The sequence below is a fragment of the Dermacentor silvarum genome, chromosome 2 (assembly GCF_013339745.2).
Source record: "Dermacentor silvarum isolate Dsil-2018 chromosome 2, BIME_Dsil_1.4, whole genome shotgun sequence".
Lineage (NCBI taxonomy): Eukaryota > Metazoa > Arthropoda > Arachnida > Ixodida > Ixodidae > Dermacentor > Dermacentor silvarum.
In genome coordinates this window covers 206277574-206291539 of record NC_051155.1, presented here as the reverse complement: position 1 = coordinate 206291539, position 13966 = coordinate 206277574, and positions in this window count along the sequence as shown.

The following is a 13966-nucleotide window of genomic DNA, read 5'->3' as shown; positions in this document are numbered from 1 at the left end:
GCTGTGCCATCACGTGATTGCTGAGAGAGTGTGAGGGGGAGAGGCCACAGCTGTGGCGGCGCAACTGTTGCTGTGGGCGGCTGTGCCATCACGTGATTGCTGAGAGAGTGTAAGGGGGAGAGGCCACAGCTGTGGCGGTGCAACTGTTGCTGTGGGCGGCTGTGCCATCACGTGATTGCTGAGAGAGTGTGAGGGGGAGAGGCCACAGCTGGCACCATTCCAGGGGACATCCAGGGACGCCGCCGCTGTGCCATCACGCGATTACTGAGAGAGTGTGAGGGGGAGAGGTCACAGCTGGCACCGTTCCAGGGCACGGATGGACGGTCGTACGCCGCCGCTGTGCCATCACGTGATTGCTGAGAGAGTGTAAGGGGGAGAGGCCACAGCTGTGGCGGTGCAACTGCTGCTGTGGGCCGCTGTGCCATCACGTGATTGCTGAGAGAGTGTGAGGGGGAGAGGCCACAGCTGTGGCGGCGCAACTGTGGCTATGCACCGCTGTGCCATCACGTGATTGCTGAGAGAGTGTGAGGGGGAGAGGCCACAGCTGGCACCATTCCAGGGGAGATCCAGGGACGCCGCCCGCTGTGCCATCACGCGATTACTGAGAGAGTGTGAGGGGGAGAGGTCACAGCTGGCACCGTTCCAGGGCACGGATAGACGGTCGTACGCCGCCGCTGTGCCATCACGTGATTGCTGAGAGAGTGTAAGGGGGAGAGGCCACAGCTGTGGCGGTGCAACTGCTGCTGTGGGCCGCTGTGCCATCACGTGATTGCTGAGAGAGTGTGAGGGGGAGAGGCCACAGCTGTGGCGGTGCAAACTGTTGCTGTGCGCCGCTGTGCCATCACGTGATTGCTGAGAGAGTGTAAGGGGGAGAGGCCACAGCTGTGGCGGTGCAACTGTTGCTGTGGGCGGCTGTGCCATCACGTGATTGCTGAGAGAGTGTAAGGGGGAGAGGCCACAGCTGTGGCGGTGCAACTGTTGCTGTGGGCGGCTGTGCCATCACGTGATTGCTGAGAGAGTGTAAGGGGGAGAGGCCACAGCTGTGGCGGTGCAACTGTTGCTGTGGGCGGCTGTGCCATCACGTGATGCTGAGAGAGTGTAAGGGGGAGAGGCCACAGCTGTGGCATGCAACTGTTGCTGTGGGCGGCTGTGCCATCACGTGATTGCTGAGAGAGTGTAAGGGGGAGAGGCCACAGCTGTGGCGGTGCAACTGTTGCTGTGGGCGGCTGTGCCATCACGTGATTGCTGAGAGAGTGTAAGGGGGAGAGGCCACAGCTGTGGCGGTGCAACTGTTGCTGTGGGCGGCTGTGCCATCACGTGATTGCTGAGAGAGTGTAAGGGGGAGAGGCCACAGCTGTGGCGGTGCAACTGTTGCTGTGGGCCGCTGTGCCATCACGTGATTGCTGAGAGAGTGTGAGGGGGAGAGGCCACAGCTGTGGCGGTGCAACTGTTGCTGTGCGCCGCTGTGCCATCACGTGATTGCTGAGAGAGTGTAAGGGGGAGAGGCCACAGCTGTGGCGGTGCAACTGTTGCTGTGGGCGGCTGTGCCATCACGTGATTGCTGAGAGAGTGTAAGGGGGAGAGGCCACAGCTGTGGCGGTGCAACTGTTGCTGTGGGCGGCTGTGCCATCACGTGATTGCTGAGAGAGTGTAAGGGGGAGAGGCCACAGCTGTGGCGGTGCAACTGTTGCTGTGGGCGGCTGTGCCATCACGTGATTGCTGAGAGAGTGTAAGGGGGAGAGGCCACAGCTGTGGCGGTGCAACTGTTGCTGTGGCGCCGCTGTGCCATCACGTGATTGCTGAGAGAGTGTAAGGGGGAGAGGCCACAGCTGTGGCGGTGCAACTGTTGCTGTGCGCCGCTGTGCCATCACGTGATTGCTGAGAGAGTGTAAGGGGGAGAGGCCACAGCTGTGGCGGTGCAACTGTTGCTGTGCGCCGCTGTGCCATCACGTGATTGCTGAGAGAGTGTAAGGGGGAGAGGCCACAGCTGTGGCGGTGCAACTGTTGCTGTGCGCCGCTGTGCCATCACGTGATTGCTGAGAGAGTGTAAGGGGGAGAGGCCACAGCTGTGGCGGTGCAACTGTTGCTGTGGGCGGCTGTGCCATCACGTGATTGCTGAGAGAGTGTAAGGGGGAGAGGCCACAGCTGTGGCGGTGCAACTGTTGCTGTGGGCGGCTGTGCCATCACGTGATTGCTGAGAGAGTGTAAGGGGGAGAGGCCACAGCTGTGGCGGTGCAACTGTTGCTGTGGGCGGCTGTGCCATCACGTGATTGCTGAGAGAGTGTAAGGGGGAGAGGCCACAGCTGTGGCGGTGCAACTGTTGCTGTGGGCCGCTGTGCCATCACGTGATTGCTGAGAGAGTGTGAGGGGGAGGGGCCACAGCTGGCACTGTTCCAGGGCACGGATGGACGGACGGTCGGACGCCGCGAGTATGAGCCATTAAAGGCTTTCGCCTGAAAAAGAATCCGCGAGACGCCAGTTTCTTGGTGGTGCAGGGGACTCAGGCTGTCAAACATAACTGTCTCCTACTGTGAGGTCTTGTAAATATTTATATAAGGCCTTCACTTCAGTGAACAATTCTTCGAGGTCACACGAAGTTGTGTGCAAGTTCAACTGCTATTAAAAGTTATATATATATATATATATATATATATATATATACATATATATATATATATATATCTGCGATACTCGCCAAGGAATAATTACGCATTAATAAACCCGAAATTTAAAGCGCATCCACACCTGCTTACTGGTACCCACTAGTACTTAATGCTCGGTACATAAGCGCCCTTGTGCTTAAGTCCTATTACAAGCAGATACATTGCGGTGCGTACAATCAGACCGCGCGCGTATTTGAGCACAACTCGAGCGCGCTGCAAGCTAGCGGTGAAATCCCAGCCCATCCACGCGCATCGACGTGCAAATGAGTATTTAAGGTGGCGGTCCCACTCCGGCGGCACGAGGCCCCCGTTTTCAATACTTTTTGAGCAACCATGGCGGCTCTTCTACTCAGGATATAAAGTTGTCGTATATACCATAAAAAACGCTTAATTCTTGTAGATTCCAACTATACATAATATAAAGAACTTGATTAATGTGATTTAGAAATAAATGTTCAAGAAAAAGCATGAGATACATGCTTTTTGCGAACTGTGTCTCAGTTGTGACCTTATTTAGAAGAAACTACCGCATTTACTAGCTGCATTGCGGCTTGCTCTGTAGCTTTAGGACATATTTATCTATTTCCTAGACGCAGCGAAACAATGTTGAATTTTTACTTTTTGGATAATTTGCTTTTGAATATTGCCAAATATCGCAACTTCTGTTGTAAACAGCCCGGCAACTAGACGCTCAAGGAAGCTAAATTTGGGATAAATTAGAGTTCAAGGAATTCCCATTTAGGACGCAAAATTTCATTCATGTACCTTTGCTAACTTTAAACCGCAGCTTCGTAGCTTTAGCACCTTCCCGCAAAAATGGGCAAAATTAGGACCAGAATTCTAAATGTTGCTTAATTTCGGTCACATTATTAGGAAAACTAATAAAGGTACATGAATAAAATTTTACGTCCTAAATGAAAATTCCTTGAACTCTAATTTATCCCAAATTTAGCTTCCTTGAGCGTCTAGTTGCCGGGCTCGTTACAACAGAAGTTGCGATATTTGGCAATATTCAAAAGCAAATTATCCAAAAAGTAAAAATTCAACATTGTTTCGCTGCGTCTAGGAAATAGATAAATATGTCCTAAAGCTACGGAGCAAGCCGCAATGCAGCTAGTAAATGCGGTAGTTTCTTCTAAATACGGTCACAACTGAGACACAGTTTGCAAAAAGCATGTATCTCATGCTTGTTCTTGAACATTTATTTCTAAATCACGTTAATCAATTTCTTTATATTATATATAGTTGGTATATGGTATATGGTTGGTTCATTGTTGTATGGTATATACAACTTTATATCCTAAGTAGAAGAGCCGCCACGGTTGCTCCAAAAGTTCTGAAAACGGGGGCCTCGTGCCGCCCGAGTGAGACCACCACCTTAAGGCGTAAATTTAACATCGAGACACGTGTGATGTAGTACATCATGCACGTACACCTTCCCGATGGTTCCCAACTGAAGAAAACGCTCACCCTTGAGGCGTCCGTAAGCAAACGAAAGGTGTACTTTAGGGATTTCTACACACCCCCCCCCCCCCCAAAAGGATCCCGACACCCCCCCCCCCCCAAAAAAAAAAAATTATTCTAGATTCCCTTCCCTGCAAATTACGCTGATCCCAGGCACTTGCGGTAATCGCTTTACGACATATTTACTCTTTTCGTACGTGGACGCTACGTGGCCCTGATTTTGAAGGGCAATTTTGATGTTCAGCGCGCAGACCACAGCGCACAGACCACAGTGCAACACACTGCGACCAGCACGGAGCGGAGGAACTTTGATGTCGCGGCAAACGCAAGACACGTCCGTCTGTATGCAACTGCCAGCGCTCAGAGTTGCGCGCCGTACTATAGTCATGCTTAATGGACATCTAGAGGCATTTCACTGTCGTCACGGGTATACATATATGTTCAGCCGTACACGCTCCGTCGCACTGGAGCTGTCTCTGTTCACCGCTATCAACACAACTAGATCTGTATATCGAAGCTCCCCAATGTTCGGAAGTATCCCCAATATTAGGAATGCAACACACGAAGAAAACGAGGAATGTTTGCAGTTTGTAGGCCGAGCCTACATGACGTGGGCCAAGAAACCACGCCTGGTATTGCAGATACGTGCGAAGCGACACGGTGGAACTGTATAGTTTGTGTAGCCCCCGTTTAACTCTTTAAATTATTATTTCGTGAACGTGGCAGCCATGGTTGGTAGTTTCTTTGGATATTGTAGTACCCGACATTATGCACATATATACTTTTTGTTCTTAGTTGTTATATTTTAATTTTGTTGTTTTAGCTTATATGGCTGCTCCGTGTTCTTTTTATCTCGAGCAAAGTTATACTCAATTATTATGTCATGACAAATTATTCTGTCATGAGATTTAGAACTTGCTTCACTTTGTTCTGCATAGAAAAAATAAAGAAGAATAAACATTGCGCAATCAAATGAAAACTCTAAACGCTGTCCTTTAATCTTCTTGCAATTTTGAAAGGCGGTGAAAGAATGCCATGGGGGTTTAAATATTGTATTGAATTTATAATCCCGCAGAGCGAGGCACACATGTGTTGGCCTTCTATACAGCGTTCGTTCGTGCCCGCCTGTCTTCACCTTTGTTGTAGGATTTTTTTTTTTTTTTTGCGCAACGGCATAAGCTCGACATGCACCAACAAGGACGAACTCCCTTGTAACATGTGTAATTAGTGTACTTCTGCTAATTACCAGCTTCTTCGTCCCCATTTGGCAAAAAGCGTTCAGCCTTAATTAAATGAAACAACGTGGTAAAAGACTAGCCCCTTGAACCTCTCAGCCTCCCCCCCCCCTCTCCCCCCGTCTTTCGCTCAAAAAGATGTAACAAAAAAAAAAAGATCATCAGCCCTTCCCCTGTCGAGAAAATTGGGGTAAGCGAAGCTTGTCGTGTGTGTGTACCTGACGTACTACTTTTCCTTCCTTTTCCTACAACTTTTTCTTCCCTTTCGTACTACTTGTCCTTCCCTTTCCTTCTACTTTTCCTTCCCTTAAGTGCAACTTTCAAGCCTCGACTGCCGAAGCCCTCACGGCACGTCTATGGGTATGTCGACAACGGTGGACCAAGTCCGCCATCGTCGCTTGCGTTCGATGTCTCGTGTTTGCTTGGCGACCTGGTTAGCAGCATTCGCCCGCCACTGCCGCTTGCGAGTCTTCGAAATTAAATTGCTTCAAAATTAAATCTGTCCGTCACGTGAGTCAATGAATGGATCATACCCCCTTAAGCAATGGCTCATACCCCCGTAAACGCGGCTTCCTCATTACGACGACAGACGACGACAGATGAGAAATGAACATTTCGATGGGGGCGAAATGCGAAAACACTGGTGTACTTAAATTAGGTGCACATTAAAGAACCCCAGGCGGTCTAGATTATCCGGAGTCTCCCACTATACGGCGTGCCTCATAATGAGATCGCGGTTCTGGCATGTAAAACCCCATAATTTATATTTTTGAGAAGTGAACTTCTACGCTGTCATAATGGGCGGCACCGGAGCCAGCTATGGAAGAAGACGACTACGACGAACGCGGGAGCAGAGGCACGAGCGCGTGGCGAGCACGAGCGCAACCCCAGGGGCGCCATTGAGCCAGCTGCGGAAGAAGACCACGACGCTCGAGCCAATGGTGATGACGATAGTTTTCCGCGTACACAGACCCCGACACAAGTAAGCCAATACATATGCTTCGCTTGAATAAATTCGCATCCATACACCCCCCACGTTCTGGTAACACCCCCCGCAAAATCGAAATTCGGGATAAACCCCTGGTGTATACTTACAGGTGAAATGTGTTATTCCCGGCGCCTTCTTAAGCCGATTTGTGCAGTCGAAAGCAACGCACGATTTCACCATGGCCTACCGAGGTGCTGCAATGCTCTAGAAGAGCATGCCACAATCATTAAATGTTAGCATTGCAACAGCAGCGCAGCAGCGCACACTCCGTGCTTCGCTACGACGACTATGTACGGCGGCGCGGCCTTCTTGCCCCGAGCATGGTGGCAGCGACCGGCTTCACTTTCGGTGAGCCACTTCCACCCTAAATGTTTTGGTATATAACCTCCTTGCTGTAAACCATAGTTTCCTACAATAATGAAACTATACGCTGTAAACCACCAGCAAAACGCCAGCACTACTTGGCGTATTAACACATGCAGAGCAGATAGTCCCACACGTGTGAGCACGTGCGCGTAGGTTTGGCTGTGCTGCCACAGAAAGTTGCTAGGTATCTGGGTTTTTTTTTTATGCGAAAACGTCAAATGACTCATTAAGCGAAAAATCCGGCGTTCCGCGTCTGTAGCAGAGAAACGGCACCTAAATTCCCATTGGCTGCGACGCCACGGCACGAGCGCGACTCGATGTATATATAGCAGAGCGGGCGAAAGGGACCACCTTCTGTAGCAGTAGCGCGAAGGGCTCGTGAATTCTGGGCTTTTACGTGCCAAAACCACGATTGATTATGAGGCACGCTGTTGTTAGTGCGGACTCCGTATTAATTTTGACCACCAGGGAATCTTTAACGTGTTCCCAATGCACGGGACACGGGCGTTCTTGCATTTCGCCCCCATTGAAATGGGCGGCCGAGACTTGATCCAGAGAGCTCGTGTTTAGCAGCGCCACACCATAGCCGCTAATAAGCCACCGCGGCGGGTTCGCGAGGAGTCCATAACTCGAAGGTCCGCTCAGCGGCGTTCAATTGGACATTAATGCATTAATAATTAATGTATTAATGTAATTGGACATAATGTTCAATTGGACATTAATGCCGCCCCATTCTAAAGGAGACGCTCCTAGCATCCATCCAGGCTTTCGCATTCACAACTCGTAAGACGTGCTTAGGTGTCCTCGGGTTCTTTTTTTATGTTCGCGTGAATTTGGCGTCGGTGGTGTCGTAGGAGTACACGCCAGCCACTTGTTCCGATTAGCGCAGTGGTTGGCCAAGTCCAGCCTATTGTTTGTGCCTAACAACAGAAACCGCTGGTATGTGCACTGTATATATCTGCACAGTGTTCCACACTACTTAGTGGCCAGGCTGCTTACTTTTCTCGGTGGCATCTGCTGTCCTTGGTATGCACCCCATGACAGCATATACAGTTTCCAATTGACAGCAAGTCAGTATTTCACGGTAGCTAGAGTTTGACAGCGCCAGTGTCGTGTTCTTCCTTGTGTCCCTGTCTACCCAGCGCTGCTATTTTTTTTTTTTTTCCAAAACATGAATTCCCACCAACTCGCCCAAGTTTTTCTTCTGGTATTCTTAAACCCCAGAAATAGCAGCTGGACAAAAAAATATGTGCTAGTTTTCTTATGACTTCTCCGTCACACTTCGTGGTTGTCGTGGCACACAGTACAAAGGCCAGCACTTGTTTTATCCCATCGTGTGGTTGCTGCGAGTGTTGTGGCTTCCTTTTTTTTTTCATAATTAAAGTCGTTTTCTCGTTTACGAAACAACTGCACTACATTAGTCTATGCAAATAAAAAAATTAAAAATTGACGAGTGAATATGAATGTGGCGTATGTCGCCCGCACAGCTGGTCTCATTCGAACAGATCTTTTCTTTTTCTTTTTCTTTTTCTTTTTTCGTTTTTCCCACCTTTGTCAGACTGCCTTTGAGGTGGCGGAACCTGCGAAACATCACCCAAGCCAAATAAAACCTGAGGAGCAATTCTTAGACAGGCTTTATGGCGTCGCCTTGTTGATACGTACCCTACGAGAAAGAAATTTTGATAAATGCGGTTGCAATGATTATATAGGCTGTCCAGCCTTGCCTGCCCTGGGGTGGGCTAATACACACGAGAGGAAGATTACTGCAGCTGGTTTCGTCTGCCTTTTACTGTGTCACCCAAACTAGCGGCGGTAACCAAGCTTCATCCTGTAGCTGAAATCGCGGTTTCGACTTCCCACTGCGGCTCGGCTGCAATAAAATCCCTATATATTAAAAGTACCGCCATCTACTTTTTCATTCGCCGTCTCCTCTCCTAAAGCGCTTGTTTTTTTGTTTTTTTTTTCTTTAATTTTTGCTTGCGAAAGCAAGTCGACGGTGGCGCCCCTAGAGAGTCCACGTTGACGCTTTCAGGCCGGGCGCGCGCCGCCGCCGCCGCCAACATGGCTCTGAGGCGAAAAAAACTACAACAAAAAATAAAGTAGTGAAAGCGCGCGCTATCATCGTCCAGTAGGAGATACAGGAGATAGAGAAGTGGCGTTGATCAAAGGATGGCAGTAATTTTGCGAAGGAGCCTGCAAGACAACAAAAAAGCCAAATAGACGCGCTCTCGCGCTCCGCTTCAATCGCCTTTGCAAAAGTTAAATTCTGGGGTTCTGCGTGCCAAAACCACGATTTGATTATGAGGCACGCCGTAGTGAGGTACGTCATCCGACTCTCGAACGCGGCCGGAATTCGATCCCTTGCCCATGGGCTTGTATAGTAGCGCAACGCCATAACCACTACGCCACTACGGTGAGTAATAGGCTTAACAAGCGGAGCGAGGGATGCGATCTTCGTTACGCCGCCGGCATGAGCGCTGTGCGCAAGCGCACTAGCATTCCCACTAAGCGGCATTTGCTAGCACACGCCATCCTGAGCGCAGCGGACAGTAAACGCCCAGCTAACACCTAATTAGGTAAGATACTAGAACTATATGACACGCAAAATGAACGGGAACAACGTTCCATTCGTTTTACCCTCGAAGAATGCCCCAGTCATCGGTTATTTATTATTATTATTGTTATTTTCAGCAAACCAATGCGCTTTGTGCGATCATAAGCCGTTTCCTCATTTTCGCGCATACGTATATATGCTGAATGTTGGAATCAGCACAGAACGTCTTTTGCCAAGCACCAAGCCAACGCTCTGAAAGTATAAAAGCGCTTTATTTCAGCTTTTGTGTCTGTTCACAGAAGGCGGCTTTGACTGCAAAAGTGGAGGCGTTCATCGTCCCCACTTCTGGAGCACGAGAGTACGAACATACCGCATTATGGCCAGAGCCAATTTCACGTCCGTTGGAAACACGTCGTCTCTCCCGAAGCATTCCTGTGTTGTTGCGAGATCACAATAATAATAATCAATCAATCATTTATTTATCGTGCCCAGGAACAACCATGAGCTCTAGGTGCTGGCGCACGTATACATAGAAAAAGAAATACAGCAGGGGAATATCAGTATAAAAAAAACAATGAATAAAAGATAACAATCTCGAAAAGTGTACATCCATGTAACCGTAGGCGCAAAATGCATTCATAAGAAAAAAGATGAGAAGGGAAGTTGAACAATATGTGAAACTAAGACACAACGACGGAAATCTCAGAGCAGAACAAAGACAGAGAGTTGTGAAAAATATCAAGGTCATAGAAGTGGGCGTTATAAATATTCTGTATTATGTGGACGGTTGAGTGTTGGTGGTGACAGGCAGCAACGTTAGTATCCCTCTTGGCCGATCAAGAGGGATGCTATTAAAGTGAAACACTAAATCTGTGCATGCTGGTGAAGTATTTTTTTATTTATTTCAGGCCTGTTGGCATTTATTTGGTAGGAATAATAATAATAATAATAATAATAATAATAATAATAATAATAATAATAATAATAATAATAATAATAATAATAATAATTGGTATAGTTTCACCCAAAGGGCGACGCGCCGACTCCGAAAGCAAGGTCTAGTGTTGCACTTTAACGTCTCGGATGGTTTTCTAGCTATATATACGCGGGTTCGACTAACGCGGTCGCAACATACGCCGGTGCGCCAAAATTTCTGGCCCCCTTGAAAGCTTTAACAAGTGGTGTAGGGCCTGTAATGACATCACACAGGCTCCACTACGCTGTCCGTAAAGAGACACGCCAGTAAAACTGCGTCACTTTCAGGTTTGAGCTCTGATATTGTTTTGCAGATTTAGGATAAAAGGCATGCGCTGTGAATGTTTTGTTGCAGGACTTTTGGTCGTGGGCTGTCACTCTAAAAATTCTGAGGAATAATTTAGTCAGGAACACAAGACCTGATATGATCAGTGATAGAATAGTGTAGCAATATAACCCGCATGTTGTACAGCATTGCATATAACATGACATGACATATGGCATGCACATTCCTAAATACATGCGGAGCCTCACGCAAACGACGGCGGCGGAAATTCACTAGGAGTGGCCATAAATTGCTATCGCAATAAAATAATAACGGAGAGAGAACAGATATAAAAGTTATATTTTCGACAGTGCTTCTTTGATAAATACTGTCGAAAGAATTCTTGGTTACCCGGGGAAATGAATATTCAGCTAATACGCGTTTGGCTTAATTTTCTACGGCGTCTAAAGTAAGTGCATTTCTTTTATTTATTTATTTATTTATTTATTTATTTATTTATTTATTTATTTATTTATTTATTTATTTATTTATTTATTTATTTATTTATTTGTTTGTTTGTTTGTTTGTTTGTTTGTTTGTTTATTTATTTATTTATTTATTTATTTATTTATTTATTTATTTATTTATTTATTTTCGCGAGGAATACCCGCAGTTTTTAGCAGTCGGAGCTTCCATGCCGCTTAAATGGTTCGCTCGAACTAAGGTGAAGCCGAGTTTCTGTAGCGCTTAATCCGTGCCAGAGGCTTGGCTTGAATCACGCTGTAGCTTGAGGGCGGTTTCGATGACTTGCGAACGCACTTATAAATCATCATGACTGTAATTTGTAAATCAGGCAGACTCGGCGCCTCCGCATGACTGGCCGATCAAGAGGGATACTATTAAAGTGAAACACTAAAGCTGTGCATATATACTGGTGAAGTATTTTTTTTTTTATTTCAGACTTGTTGGCATTTATTTGGTAGGAAAAGATATGTTAGCCGAGAAAAAACAAGGTAAAGGTTCCACTTCTTGAATTTCTAGGCGAAACTGCAGCGTCCATACACCAATGTGACGTCACAGATTTCAAAGTATTATTGCATGGATGGGCCATTGTTGTGCGGCAAAAGTTGCTCCAGGTTGAGTATCTGGGCCCTTCCCAATACAATGCAATTCTATATAGGTGAACAATTAACTACTGTCCGCGCAGACGCTGTCAATATACATGACGCCACACGCATACATACACGTGCGCGCACCGAACCTATATCCTGCAGTGCGAATAGCACGCTCTCGCATTTTAGAACAACGTACAAGCGAACACAAAAGCAGGCTCACCTTCCAGTCTGCAATAAGTGGCTCAATTGCTGTGGAGCCGGATTCGTAAACTTCCTAGAAAAAGGAATGACGTCAAGTGGCGTCCAAAATCGATTTGCATTGAACGGCCTTCTTTTCACAAAAACGCGAGTGGCATAAAAAAAAAGGCGCTTAAATACCGACGTTTTCATAGTGAGTGCTAGATCTCAGCTACATTTATACTCTGCTTCAAAAAATTCACCGACGATTACGATACTCCCTTAACCCGCCGCGGTGGCTCAGTTATATAGCTAAGGCGTTGAGCACGAGGTCGCGGGATCGAATTCCGGCCGCGGCGGCCGCATTTCGATGGAGGCGAAATGCAAAAACGCCCGTGTGGCTTCCGTTGTAATGCACGTTAAAGAACCCCAGGTGGCCAAAATTAATCCTGGAGCCCTCCACTACGGCGTGCCTCATAATCAGAACTGGTTCTTGGCACGTAAAACCCCAGAAAGAAGCAGAAGATAATACTCCCTAAAGCGAAATTTGAGCGCAGTTGTATACGTGTTTTCATTTGGCGATATTACGGCTGGCGCGGACAATCTGTCTCGTGCGGCATGTTGCAAACAGAGCGAAGTGTGGCGCGACTGCCTCGGTAATCTGGAGATGGCGAGAGCCAGCGCGTGGGTGGGATTCACAGCGCGGTACTCTGGCGCCATCTTGTAGCTATCGTCACCGCACTACGCTTTTCATTCTCACGCCTGACTGCTTCTCACACTTCCCGGCAACTGCAGCTTACTTTTACCGAGAAACGCTGGCAGCGAACGCTATGCACGAAGGCGAGGGTTCTAGTTCTTTTAGATGCGATGCAGCTGATGGTCGGGGCTATGTCACTCCCTCCCTCCCTCCCTCCGCCGTGCGGCGTCCACACCCCTACTGCGCATGTACGCCAAGCTCCGGTTTCCGGAAGCCGGCTTCCGCTTCCACTTCCGGTTCCACTTCCGGTTCCGCTTCCGGTTCCGCTTCTGGTTCCGGAAGCCAGCTTCCGGCTTTCGGAGAACGCTTCCGGCGTTTTGCACGAATGATCCCCCGGTGCTTCGCCCACTCATCATCATTCACTTTGTGTATATGCGCTGTTGAGAAGAGGGCTCGAGCCGCTGCCACGAAACGGCAGCGGCGACAGGCCGATCCCGAACTTCGGGCTCGCGAAGCCGAAACGTCAACGCCGCCGAGAAGCTGCTACTGATGCAATGAGGGCTCGCTTATAGGGAACTTGAGTCGACCCCATGGCTGCTTCGCATACTACTGAGGGTTCCCCTACGGGAAGATGGTGTAATTTTTTTACAGCGGAGCTGTTATGCGCTAGTTTCCAGCGGATCGCTGCATGCGTAGACCGAGCGCTTACACTAAAAACGCCACTTCTACTCTGCCAACAACCGCGCTCGTCGCTCGTCCGCACTGTCTCTTATCTCCACACGGCTCTGACCTTTATGCGCTGTGCATTCGCCGCTCAGTTTCCGCTGAAGCGATAGACCGCACGTACCTTCGCCCGCTGCCAGCGTTTTGACAGTCGTTGGCTGCAGTCATTCAGTGTGATCTATTCATGTTTGTTTGTGCGCGCTCACACCACGCTTGTTCATTCAGTTAGTAATAGTCGGGCCACATTTTCCAACGCACGCTACACATGCAATGCTGCCCAGATCGGCAGTGCAGCACTGCAGGTGTGTCCCTTCGCACGCGCTGCCCACGGTAAGCGCTTCTCATCAACACCACCGTTTCACACGCGCCTTCTCGTGGTCATCGAGTCTCTCTTCATGTCGGTCTACTTACGCCGCAGCACACCTGCTTACTTAATCAGCTCATGTTTACTACAATTCATATTGCTACCAAGGCCGCTCACCTTACTTCGTATGACATTGCTGTGTTGCTATCGCATTCATTGCTTCGCCCTTAGGGCGAAACTGTGACATTTTTTTTTCAACTGCAAATTTATATTTACACCAATTTGCCAAACATATATATTTGAGGCATGAATTCTACAACGCGACGTCTTCAATTTTGCTGTCGTTGTCAAGCGCGTCGTCTGCTAGCGAGCGCGCGTTCGCTACGCGGACGCTGGCGGACTGGGCCCAGTTTTTCTCGCAGAACCTCTGTGCAGTACAT